Source organism: Alligator mississippiensis, chromosome 3 (assembly GCF_030867095.1).
Source record: "Alligator mississippiensis isolate rAllMis1 chromosome 3, rAllMis1, whole genome shotgun sequence".
NCBI classification, from domain to species: domain Eukaryota; kingdom Metazoa; phylum Chordata; order Crocodylia; family Alligatoridae; genus Alligator; species Alligator mississippiensis.
The window spans coordinates 276,864,796-276,878,526 of record NC_081826.1 but is presented as its reverse complement, the minus strand read 5'-3'; the positions used below and the strand labels follow the sequence as shown (position 1 = coordinate 276,878,526).

General features: G+C 46.5%; 1 protein-coding gene across 1 annotated transcript in view; it reads right to left on the bottom strand.

Annotated features, from left to right (window-relative positions):
- The window catches only part of FYB1 (FYN binding protein 1), a 91,991-nt gene extending 85,170 nt beyond the window's left edge, over positions 1-6,821 (bottom strand). Inside the window, exon 1 of the mRNA XM_019495848.2 lies at positions 6,687-6,821. The gene's annotated coding sequence lies outside the window, so the exon portion shown is untranslated. The remainder of the gene's footprint in view (positions 1-6,686) is intronic.
- Positions 6,822-13,731: the final 6,910 nt, after the last annotated feature.

Genomic DNA, 13,731 nt, shown 5'->3' with positions numbered 1-13,731 from the left:
ATGTGCAGTGGCTCTACACACAGTTTTATCTAACTGATATGTATTTACAAATTGTCTGAATGTGTCTAAATACTGAATTCCACAGCATTACAACACTTGATTACTATCATCACATGAAGCTTTATCTATCCAATTTCAGCTACTGTATATCGAGGGGTTTACTCAACTGTCCACTTTCCTGTACCCTGGAAAGAAATTGTTTAAAAAAATGAACCTATTTAAAGCAAACATGCAAGGAAAGAAGAAATAAAAGTTGCCTTGTATACTTGAAATGATCTGGGGTGGCTTGTCATTTCTTGACACCAAAAGTCAGAAACAATTATCCTCTGCTCTAAAAATTTTTTGAGGTGTATGTTCACAGTAGAAGGCCTCGGGCTTTGAACTTCCTCCTCACAGATGACCAATATAGATGGCTTTGAACTTCCTCTTAACAGATGACCAGTATAGTCAGGATGTCAGTTGTAGGGTAAAATTGGGTAAGTTTTTTATCACTCCTGCTTTTTCCAGCTGTTAGAGCTTCTCTCTGGGGTGGGCAATTATTTGGGCCTGAGGGCCACAGGGGGAGTTTTGATGAGCTATTGTGGACTGGGTCAGTACTGCCCCCCAGCCCCACCCCCACAAAAGCTCACCAAAACTCCCAATGGGACTGCAGGTGGGAAGCATAGTTCAGGAACAGGAGGGGTGGATGAGGCTGAGATAACAGGGCCAGGTTGTAGGGCAGTGATAGTTCCAGGTTGGGGCTTGGGGCTTGCTCCCTACATGCCCCTGACCTTTGGGGGGTGGTGTGGGGTGTGTATAGGAAGGTGTAATGGGGGGCATCCCAGAGCTGGTCAGTCATTGGCCAGCCTGCCTGTCTCTGGGCTAACTGCCCACCTTCCTTGTCTGCCATGCCTTGATGATAATAATTAAGATGTCAATCACACGGGAGGCTGCCCATTTACTTGCCCTGATGCCAAGCGCATTACACACGGCTCTGACTTCCCCTTGCTGTGCCCTATGCCTCATAGATGATATCCTTTAGGCAGCCAAGCTCTCCTGTACCCTTCTCCCTCTCAGCAGTGGCCCCCTGGGATCTTTGGCCACACAGCTCCTGGCTCCACCTTCACAGGCCAGTCAGACCCTATGCCCCTGGTTCTGGGCACCCTTTGCAGTGGGATCCTGGTCCTTTAGACCCCCCCAGATCCTGGTCCCAGCATTGACAAGTTGGGAGTGCATCCAGTCAGGATTCTTCTGGCTTGACTTCTCCCCTCACAACTCCGCTGCCCTGTTACTGAAGTTCTCTGTCCCTTGAGCCTCATCCCTCTCAATATCTACTATGGGCTCCCTGCCCATAACAACTGGTCCCACAGCTCCCTGTCCATCAATTTAGCTCAGCTCTGGGGTCTCTCAACCCACAACCATGGGGCTGGGGTTATAAGGCACCCCTTACTCATCTTTCACTGGGGAGGTGAGTGGCCTGGCATTTCTCGGGACTACCCCACCACAAGTAGCCCCACCAAACCATCCTGTCCCAGCAGGGTGCAGTTTTTGGTCATGCCCAGGACCTGGAGCCTCCTCCTTCCCCATATGTTCTTTCCATGGCTGCAGCAGTGAATTGCTGCCTCAGCCCTGGATAACGGATCTAAAATGGAGGCTGCTCAGCCCCCTCCTCCAATCACAAGGCCCTCCTGAGGTCATATGACCACCTCATCAGGGCTGGCCCACACCTTCTGGCTGCTCTGCTGCCTTTAAAGTGGTGGGTACCAAAGGTAGTCTGCCACAGGAGGGATATGTGTGTGTTTGGGGGAGGGGGGTGCATGTCTGGGGGGTGGGGGAGGACTATCTGGGTGCTAAGTCCTGGGAGCCTGCCATGGATGAGGGGAGGAAAAGGGGCTGGGGGGTACATGCAGCGGAGCTCACCCAGGTAGTTCAGTCAGTCTGTGCTGCACCTGAGGTGCTCCACATGGGGTTGACCCCACCTTCTTGTGCTGGGGCAGCCTGCTTCGCACTCTCACCGGTGCCTGTGGCCTGGCCTAGCTAGCTATTGTTCTTCCCTCTCTGCCTCCAGCAGTGGCTCCTGCCTACACTTGCCACATTGTGCCATGCCAAGCAGCTTCTAACAGGGCTGTTCCAAGTGAGACTACAGCTGGATGGGTGCTGCTCTGCTTCCCCTGCCTCCAGTGGCGGCTGCTGGTCCTGATCTTGCCTCTGCTATGCCACAGCACTTCAGGTAGGTGGGTGGCTTCAGCCAGGTGGCTCCTGCCCTAGCATGCAGGGCTCTGGCTCCAGCTCCCAGGAAGGCAGCTAGCAGCTGGACCCACACATACTGGAGCAGGAGCCACCTGGCTGAAGATGCCTGCCAGACTTCCCAGAGCAGCATAGTGCAGCATATTATAGCAGGAGCAGGAACAGTTTCTGGCAAGGTGCTGCTCTGCACCTTCCACTTCCAGTGATAGCTTCTGCACCTGCTGCGCCACACCACACCACTCCGGGCAGACTGGCAGGCAGCTTCAGCTGCGTGGTTCCTGCCCCAGAATGTGGGGCTTCATTGGAAGGTCCACTGAAATGCAGCCAGGAGCTGGAGCCAGAACCCTGCACACTGGGGCAGGAGCCCAACTGAAGCTGCCCACCCACTCATTTGAAGTGGCATAGTGCAGTGTGGCACAGGATAGCAGAGGCAAGACCAGGAGCGGAGCCACTGCTGGAGGTGAGGGGAGCAAAACAGCACCTGGCTGGCTGCAGCTGCACCAGGAAAACCCCTGGAAGCTGTGCATGCTGGCCAAGGCTGGCCTGTGGGCACTAATGGGAGCCTGGTGTGTGCAGCCTTGGTGCAAGTGGGTGGGGCTTGGTCCCATGCAGAATGTCAGAGGGGCAGCCATGGGCCACATCTAGTCACTTAGCAGGCTATATCTGGTCCACGGGCCATATTTTGTCCACCCCTGGCTGATCTTCTGGCTGGTTATCTCCTAAACTTGGTCTCTCAGAAAGTAATACTAGTTAAGGTACTACCAAAAAATAAGAAAACTATGCGTAAAATCAGGAAGTTTTGCAGTACATGTAAATAGTGTCAGCAATGCCATAGCATAGAAACATATTTCTTGTCTTTGTGACAAGGTATTTAGCAAAATTTGCAGATTTTGTTGGAATCTGACAGACTGGTCCATGAGTGCTTCTGCAAAGGCCTTGAGCTTCCAACCCCTTGGGCTGTCAACCCTGTGCCTTAGCACCCACACCACTCCAGCCCCCACATAGAATATATGTCCCCACATAGAATATATGCAATTAATACAGCAAAGGATAGTTACAAAGTGTCCAAACAAAAGCAAAATTCATTTGAGTTCAGTTTCTCTTCAGAATCTCTCCTATTCCTCACAACCCTTCTGAATCCTTCCCCAGTAGTAGATCAAGGATGAAGATTGACATTTTTCTCCCCTCCATTAGAAACCCTGGTAGTTGTTTGTCTGCTGAGATTTCATTCCATTCATAGATGTAATACTTTTGAAAATGTGAGTGGTGAGTTAACACACTCACTTAACTAGTGCTGTCATGCCATTTCTGGAAGGAAGGAATTCTGGAAAGTTGTCTCATTCTCCCAGGAAAAGGTTATTTCATCATCAATCATTTCAGAAAGGACCTGAATTTCCAATATGCATTTGCACCTTCTGAGTACAGAGCAACTCTTCTGCTTGCATTTATTAGCATTGTATTCAGTGACATTAAGGCATCAGCTAACATTTCCTTCAGAGATCATACATGTTATCTACACCTCCACAAGCAGGAATAGGTTTCCTGAGTAACAGCCTCCATTAGGCTGACATTTTAAAGGGTTTTGAGTATTTAGCTTCTGCGAAAAGTTTAAATTTAGTAATTACCTGATTAAATTATGCCAAGAGAATTATTCAAAGTTCTGGTGTCTACAGGTAGAAGTTTTGGTAGAATGAGTTAGGATGTTTTAGAATTGTTTTACAAAGTAGGATTTCTGTCAGCTGATGAATAGGCTCTCCCCTGAAACACTGCCTCCCCCTCCCCCTTCCTCTTTTAAATTATTTTTATAATACAGTATTTACATTGTTTATAAAGATTATCGTCGGTCAAGCTCAGATGCTGAGAACCTATTTTCCAATATTCAAATATCTCTAGTGGAACTGAAGATAAAATACGCGTCTCAAAGTCAAGTAAAGTAGTAGAATATGGTATTAAAACCTTCAATCCACATTATGTTTGCTTTTACTAAAGAAAAGGCAGCACCATCCACATTGTAATGGTTAGGGTGTATGTATTTTACTCTCCAAAAATGTGCCCCCACTTCTCTAAGTAGGTGCATATATATGCACATGTATGTGTATGGACACGTATAATGGGATAAGTCACTGGCTGCTTATATAAAACAGACTCACAATTAGCAGGAAAACAGGAGTCAGGATCTTCTGGATGAAAAGAAATACATAGGACTTTGCTACTAGATGTTATTTTAGCTGCAGAAGTGTTTGTATTTATACTTTCACTGAGCTTTAGTCAGTGGAGAACATGATCCCTCATGTGCCCTCACTTAAGCCTGTCATTCTGTCCAGCAGAAGGTAGTGGTACACATACACAACAATCAGTATGTCACAGTTGGCATGCATTCTTACAAACACAATTCTCAGTTTTCACCTCCTGCTTACATTTTCATTTCAAATCATTGTCTTTGCTGACCTACTCATTTCAGCCTGAAAAGCTATGACTGAAGCCCAAGTGGATACATTTGCTTCTGATCCATCCTATTCCACTGCTCTCTTGGGTTCCGCTGCAACACCATGCAGCTACCTCCACCATTTCCATTATGAATGCGACAAACTATTTTGGGCAGTTTCCTTAGCATGAGATGACTGAAATTATCTGGCAAAGCAGAAGTAGCTTGGACACTTATAATGCTGATAAACTAAAAATAAACAGAACTATGTAAAAAAAAAGATGTCCCTCATTTAAAGTGCTGTCAGTTAAGTAGATTTGATTAGGTGGTCTTCCTTAAGAAGAGGCATATTCAAGGCAGCAAGTACATTTTACCTGGCTTATATATCAATAAGCTTATATATTGGTTCCATGAGCATTGCCTCAGAAAGATCCTTTGCATTAGATGAGAAGACCACTGAACCAATGCCAACACCCTCTCTGCAGCTACCATAGCCAGCATCGAGGCAAAGATCACGATACATCAACTCTGCTGGGCTGGTCACTGTGTATGGATATCTGACACTCATCTCCCAAAGCAAGTCCTCTTCTCTCAATTTAGTCATAGTACAAAGATCCACGGAGGACAGAGGAAGCGCTACATGGACACCCTGAAAGCACACTTTAAGAAGGGTGGCATCAATCCTACAAATTGGGAATTGCTGGCTGCTGCACCATACATCAAGCTATAGCTCACTTTGAAGAGAACTGTCTTGCTCAGGACGCGGAGAAACGGCAGAGGAGGAAGGAAAGTACACAACATCCTGGCCAACAGCTGCGCCCGCCCGAAGGCACCACTTGTCATGTCTATGGAAAAACTTGCAGAGCACAGATTGGATTCCTCAGCCACCTTAAAACTCACTAGTAATCCCCTCACTGCCCCCAGCAGACATCATCCTCCTATTGAGGGATATCGGTAAAGACCTAATTTTAACCCATTCAAGTCAATGAGAAGCCTCCTTTTGAGTTTAATCAGCGTGGGATTAGGTTCTAAGGCCCAACCTCATAATGCAATGTGAGGCACATGGAAAGACAACAGTACCTGCCTTGAGCCCTGTTGGCAGCAATGGGCAACTACAGGCTCCCTGAGCCTATGACACTGAAGGATCAGGTTGGAGCCAACATGTGCAATTCCCATACTTGAGATCTATAATCTCTATGTGCTTCTCTTTACCTACTGCTTATAAGCACTGATCATTTTAAAGCCTAAGAAGTGACAGTGTCAATTTGAAAATGACATTGGGCAAGATTCACAGAGAAACTTGGATGCCTACATTTTACTGCAGTCCCATTTTAGGCATCTAAATCCAAGAGGGCAGTTTATAGATCTCCAGCAGTCTGACTCCCTTAGGTGTTCAAGACCCCATAAAAGCCTACATTTTCACTACAAACTTTCTTAGGTGCCTAGAGTTCAGCTGCAGGATACATTTGTGTCTAAGAGGTGGGGTTGGGCTTTGAATCCCTGTTTCACATAGGTCTCTAATGGCTGCCTTGATTCAGAATATAGGGAAAATTTCAAATACACCACTCCCACCAGTATTTCCTATTGCCTGGTTAATGTGTCTGTCTACTCAGCATACTGAGTCTTCTGAAGATGAGTCCTTGCACCTAACCTTTCTCACGTAAAGTAGAAGGAACTTAGGCACCTAACCTGGGTTTGTGAATCCACCTTTGGCACCAGGCCCCTATTTTTTGGCTGAGGGAATGCTCTGTGCCATTGCACCTCACTCCCAGTGCAAACCTGGCTCTTGATCACTTGTTTTAAGAGACTCTTTAAGAGCAGCCCAATTAAAGTGATTAGAGAAAAATGCATGTTCTCTCTGAGCTTTTCTTCTTTGGGTGGGGAGGAAGCAGGGGGATGCACATTATTTGGCTTTTAACAGTACTTGGTTTGTTCCGTTAAGTTCAATAGCCTGTAGGTCAGGCTCTTCCCATCAGTTTCACCCTTTGTTGCTATCGAGCCCTCTTTCCCTAGGCCCCCTCCACAGGGTACTTACCAGCAGAAGTAGAGTTGACACTGAAACTGCTGTGCAGCAAACCAGAGTTTGGACCAGGAGAATGGGGCCGTGGAGCCCACCTAATAGATCATCATAAGGGAGTAGAAAACCCTTAAAAAAATTCAGGAGGTGTTGGTTAAACACCGTTCAGCAACTGGAATGAGATGTACCCGATACACTTCCAAAAATGAAAGTTAATGACGTCTCTGCCTCTTGATATGAAACCCTTATGCAGCGTCTCCTTTGAGAACGTATGTATCTCCCCCCACTGCCACTCCCAGGCACTGCGCTGTTTGCTGGACATGGGTGTCATTGTCACCCCCACAGCAATTACAATTACACAGGGTGCCCCTTCACCACAGCTGCACCTCCACATGTGACCATGTAGGCAAATCATTCCATCACTTATCATGTAGATTATCTGCACTGAACCACAATGCACCATTTTATGGCCCCCATACCCTGCTCCAAGACAAAAGAACCTGCTGCTATAGGGAATTTGGCAGGTTTTGCCAGGGTGAGCGGAAGGAGTCTGGGGTGATGGAGGGCACACTAGGGTATTGAGGGTAGCTGTGTAGGGACCCTGGAAGGTACCTGGCACCTGTGCTAGGGTGGAACTTGAGAAGACATAGGTGGATGTAAGCACAGTGGGGAGCATGGTGCTGCTGAGGTAGTTACTGGGAGGTGATGCTGGTTGCTTGAGTTTGGAGGGGTGTCCGGGAGGGTGGATCTACTGTAGTTAGCAAGACCTACACGATAGGGCTGCCGGTTCCCACCCCTCCAGGCTGTTTCTTTCAGCTAGGGGAGGGCAGAAGAGAGCAGAAGCTGAGCTCAGCAGCACCGCAGCAGGACCTTGTGGTAGAAGACCGGCACTGCAGAGCAAATACTTACAGCCTTCACATGGGAAGAGGTGTTGCGCCAGGACCCCACTTAGCCCCGTGAGGGTATGAGGGGCTGTTGGCTTGTCCTGCCCATGTACACAGCCCTTCTCCAAGCTGACTTCCTAGATTAACTTTAGGAGCCCCTTGATCAGAAAGCTTCACACACAAGCAGAGAAGGAACTAGGGAGGGGCAGAAGTAGCTTTACCAGAGAAGCAGAAGCTGCTCCAGTTTCTCTGCTGCAGAAATGCTTTTCCCCACATGCTGTTTCCCTCAGCAGCTGACTGGTGAGAAGGAGGTAGAGGAAGGGGAAAGGCAGGAGGAACAACTTGAATTAGCACATACTGCTGTACTTCCCCTTCTCCACTCTCATACAGCCTTCCCTTTCTGCCTGAGAAGAAAAATGTGCAAGAGAATGCAAATATTTTGCCAGAATTCATGCAAATTGTGCTGTGTCAGGGGTGGAAAGGCCTGGCTTCGGTAGCTTTCCCATGTAACTCAGACACCAAACTAGCTCTTTCCCCTGTTACAGCTGTCCAATCCCAAATTGCTAATTAATCTTATTGACTATAACAAGGTGCATGGCGCAGGGGCTGGAGCCCGGCTGCAGGGGGTTAGAGGAGGCTGGTACGCTGAGTGAAAAGCACAGCCCCTTGATAACCTCTCTCTCTCTTTCTCGGTCTGAGGAAAGACCAGAGGTTTTACCTTTTTTTTTGTTATTTGGATGTTTGCTTTTGTTGTTGCATGCTCTGTTTGCTGTGGGAGAAAGCTTTCCACATGTAAAATAAATGGACTAGAAATTGAAACTGTGGGGTGCAGACAGAATCAACAGTTTTCACCTAATCTGGCCACAGAAAGCAACTTGTAGCAGCGACCAAACACAAATGCACACCTGCAGAAAGCTTCAAAATGGCTGACTGGGTGAAAATATGACCCAGCATTGTATGAGGGATCAGATAAGCATTGTATGAGGGGTCATTTGTAACTTGTGGCTGCAGGGCTCTCAGCTTGTGGGTGTTTGCAGAATGGGGGGGGGGGAAAGGGTGTGGAGGGAGTTCAGTCTGGAGGGTTTTGAGCACCCCTTGGAGGGTGGGGTGGCGGTATTGGAGTCCCCCCTAGGAGTGGGGGGGCTCCAATTCACCCACCCCACCCTCTAGCACTGTCTGGGGTGTCCCAAGAATGAACTCCCTCCACTGCCTTTCCCCTTCCTAGTCTGCGAACAGCGAGCCCTGGCAGAGAGCAGTGGCCATTGCTATAAGAACCTGACTGCAGGCTCCCAGCCCGGCTAGATCCCCTCCCTCCTGGAACCAGCAGTGAACGTCTGTTTGGTCTGAGGTAACGTTGTGACTCAGAACGCTTTGCAGAAATCATTCTGAGTTACAGGGGCGAGCTGCACTTCTGTCTGCACCCTAAGAGCCGACTGGCCTTTGTGAGGAAACTGGCTTTTGGGCCAGAATAAAGGAGGAACGACCCGTTACAGTGACTTTCTAACAAGGTGCCACACAACCCACCTGTGCTGTGGCTCATTCAAGGTGCCCCTCAGTCTAGTTACTTTCTCTTATTCTTTGCACATTTCACCCACCTTTGGCCTGCATAGGTAAGATTTTGAAAGATGCACCTACCATGGGCTTCTACTGAAGGCAGGGTATCTTAGCTTCCTTTTGTGCTCTTTGGTTAGTTAAGCACTGGAGTAGTTTGTCAAAAGGGGCTGTGGAAGCCCCATTACTGGTCATTTCTATGTATAAGACTGTAATGGGATAGATGATCCTGCCTTGCTTGAGAAGATGGGGTTGGACCAAGTGATCTCCTGGGCTGTGTCTGGACAAGTGCAGCCGTGTGGTATGTGGCGCTGCAAACACATCTGTGGTGCCACATACTGCACATTTAGATATTCTCCACACTGCAAGGCTGTGCTGCCCATGTGTGCGTTGCTCCACTTTCTTTTCTGCCATGTTTTTTTACCCCTGCAGTAGAGGAATACAAGCATGGGCAGCACACGCCATTCAAAAGTGGAGCTGGGCCACCTGGAGTCATACCCCGGCTGCCTGCCAGGCTCTCTGCACTGGAATCACCACTGCTGCAGCCCAAGGAGGCCCTCAGGACCCAAGGTAAGACTGCTGGGTCCAGTACTGGGCCCTATCCCAGTGGTTCCCAACCTTTTTTATAGTACAGACCAGCACGGGAGTGGCGGAGCCAACTGCCTACCTCCTGGGGCTGCCCCGCTGCCAGCTTTAGCCCCACACATGACTGCTGGCAGCGGAAGCTGCTTGCTTTGGTGGACAGATGGGGGTCTGAGCAGGGGGCTCCTGCCACGACCTGGCAGCCAACCCTTTATGGCCTGCAACTGGGCCACAGCCTGGTGCTTGGGAACCTCTGCCCTACCCCGCCTGAGGTAACTTGCCGCACACCAAAGTGCGTGTGGCAAAGTGTGTGCGCGCAGGTGTTCCTTGGGGACAGGTATTGGCAGCACAAAGTGTGCCACTGCTACTTGTCCCCAGGGAACCACACATCCTCACTTGTCTGGCTGCGGCCCTGAGGTCTATTCTAGCTTTATGTTCCTCCAAAGTTTTCCCTCCGACTTCCTAGGTGAAAGGACTTCATATATAGCTCGGTTACACTTTATCCATAAACACTATCTTGAAATTTCTTGCCATTATCTTTCCCAGATATTTAACTCAAATTTGAGACATCAGCCCTATATTGTGGTGGCTGTTAATACCTAGGTCACATAACACATAAAGTGGTGCTTATATTTACTTTAAAAATATTTTAAAATAAAGAAGATTGAAGTAAATCAGAACTTTCCTGATATTTATCTTAGAAATAAGCCAAAAAAGGAATCTTAAAGACCATTCAGGGGTGAACATACAACTATCACCCTCCTGCTTCCACATCCTTCCAAAGCTATCAGTTGACCAAAAATGTTATAAACCAGAGTTAAGCTTTAAAACAGTTGAAAAATGAAGAGATGAGGGATTCAGGCAGCTCTCCACTCCCATGTAATCCTCTACTACCCTGCCATTCACCAAATCAAACCACCTAGTGTAGTTGATTATGGGGTACTTGGGTGTTATTTACTGATACCTATTGCTAGTAATACTTTGATAATTTTAGGGCTTATTCTCATGGTTTAAAACTTTAATACCTTAATTATCCTACCCAACAATAAATCTAAAAGCAACAGGGGAAATCTATACATTACAAAGTCCAGAACCTTTTCTCTTAAACTTCTTAAAATTGAAATTAACTGTTGTAATAAAATAGTCTGAATTTATTCACAAACTGCTGGTTCTGCCAAGTCCATTTCCTCAGCCAATCAAAACAGAAACAAAAACAAGAGGGAAGAACTAGCTCACATAGTCAGCTGTGATAACAGTTGCCATCTTTAGGCCAGGAGATGGCTCCATTAGCAAGCAGGCAAAAAAATGCTTGCTCTCTTTTTGAAGCGTTGGACAGCTGGACCAGGAGGTAAGAACCAATTATCGCCAGTCCTCAGACTGGATGCAATTCCTTCTCCCCCTTTTCCCCTCTTCATGAATGACTGGTGCCTCCCAGAATGACTGGGGGGCACCATGGCAGTGAGTGATGAGCGGGGACCACCTGCAGCCATGGCCCGCACCGTCAGTGGTGAGGGATGAGGGGCAAGTGGGCACTGCCCACAGCTGGTGCCGGCAGTGTCGGCAGTTGGGGGGCAGGGTGGCGAGCAGCAGGCAGCAAGCGGGGGCCCCTTGCAGCTGCCGTCTGCTCTGTTGGTGGTGTCAAGTGGCAAGCAGGGACCACCTGCAGCTGCCGACAGCTGTGTTGACAGGGGGAGGGCAGCAACCACCCCCAGAAGCCGGAAGCGGTTTCGACGGCGGCCAATCTCAGGGGGGTCCCCCCCTATGCATCGCCTATGCCCCTCTTTCTTGAACACAGAGGTGACATAAATACAGTGAGCAAGAATGTGTCTAGGATAACTTATTAAGCCTTAGAAACACCATGCCCACAAATCAGGGTTTACAGTTATTACACCAGAAAAAGGGAGAGGATGCAGTGAGTGAAATAAAACTGACATGCAGCCAAGACCAGACCATATCCTGGGGAACTGAGACTCATGCTTTCCAAGTTAGTAAAACTCTCTAAACTCTTTCACTAGCCCTTTCCAGAGCTTTTCAAGTCTTTTTATCTCTTGAAATAAATGCTCTCCAGTGTAGCTTCAGAACATTAAAAGGTCCAGATCTCAAAATGAAAATTTCACACAATATAATACTTCTTACATGTGACAGGGTCTCTGCAAATCCTAGCTGCAATCAGAGCTCCTTTGAAACTCTAGACCACCAAGTCTGACCTGGGGAAGAGTCTTCATCCACTTGAAACCCCAAGGGACCTCTCCCAGTGTAGGTTTTGGCAAGCCTACAGGAGGATGGTACTGTAGGGTGAGTTATACAAAGGTGAGACAGCAAGTTAGGGCCTGAGGGAGGGCTAATGCTATTCTACAATATCCTGTTACTGTATTTTGATGTCAGAGATATTTAAGGTCATTAGTATATACGCTGTTTTTTTCAGCATCCTTCATCTTTTAACAATGGAGTTGTCACAAAACAAAAACAAACAAAAAACCCCAAAACAAAAACCCAGCCCACAAACAAACCAACAAATGTACTAATAACTAATTTTCACAGATTTACAGAATTTCAGTTCCATTAAATCTAACATATTAGAGTTGTACAGTACGGTATGGTATTCAATTTGTTTTTGTTTTTTCCCAAAAAACTTTCCTTTGAAAATCCTGGTTCTTTCAGTTGAAAACCTGGTTGTCTAATGCTGCTGATCATAAAGGTCACAGGTAAGTGGAACAGATCCAGAAATGCTGAATATTTTCCCCAGATTTAATCCTAAATAGCTTTTAATCGCTTCTCTCTGTGTTCTCTATTTTTAAATCAGTCATAAATCATCCTGAGATTATACAACATTTTCTTTATTTTAAGATCTCTTTATGTGCCTTTTATGCCACTCCCATTACAAGCCACCAATTTATCCACATCAGTGACGAATTCGCAATAGAAAAAGTCAATCCTAAAATGGCCTTTCTAGTCATCTAGAAAGGATATGTAATGGTGGGAAAAAAACTGTTTGGAGCACAGGTAAGGTGTACTATATTCCTTAAGCAGTTAAACAATATAACATCTTAACACAGTCCTTCTGCTCCCCCTCCCCCCCCCAAATAAAGGAAAGAAAAAAGAGTTTTATAACTCTTAAGGTTATTTCATACAGCGTATTGTAAGTCCTAATGTGAGCTTACCAGGCCAGAAAGGATCAATGTCACACTAGATTCCACTCAAGACCCATGCCTCAAGGCACAGTTTATTGGTTAAACAGAAGCTTAGGCAAAATATCAAAGAGAAGTAGCTCTTTGCCCAATGTGGATTGCTGTCCTCAGCGGTTTCCCCCTTCCCTTCTCTCATCTATTATCCTAATCAAAGGACTCCAATAACAATCTTTTACTCCCTGCTGCTTCCACTCCTTAGGACATCTACTTGGGAAAAGAACTGTCAATATAAAAGTTCCCTCTTTTTCAGATCATTTCAAAGGTGTTTGCATTTAAAAAATGACCAAAGCATTTTAAGAGTGGAATTCTTTGAAAAATGTCCATTTCATTTCAGAGTTCTATGGGTTTTGTCTGACATTGATAATACTTCTTTTAGGAACAGGTCATGAAATAAAAAAGAAATTAAACCCATTTATCAAAAATAAAAACCTCAAAAATGTAAACATTTCCCTAAACAAAAAATACATTTCAAAATACTTTCCCACAGGATTTTAAATAAAAAATTATAATTTAATGCACTCTAAACAGTTTTTCTCTAATAGCAGGAAAAGTTTGCCAACTAGCTCCTAGCTGGGTTTCCCTAGTAGTATTTCCTTTCCTCCTTCCCCCAGTTCAGGAACTCCTGCAGAAGCCTGTCTCCTCCCAATGCTTCCCTAGCTCAGCTGAGCACTCAGTGTTGCTTTTCATCCTGTTGCCTGACTCTTTCTTACCTGTCTTAGTTGGAAGGCTGTGTATCAGTTGCAGGGGAAAGGCCCATTTAAAGAGATCTGTCAGTCTATGGTACAAATCTAATACAACCCTCAAAAGCGAAGAAATAGAAATCCGCAATAGCTGAGAGCACACTTTTTGTCTTTTGAG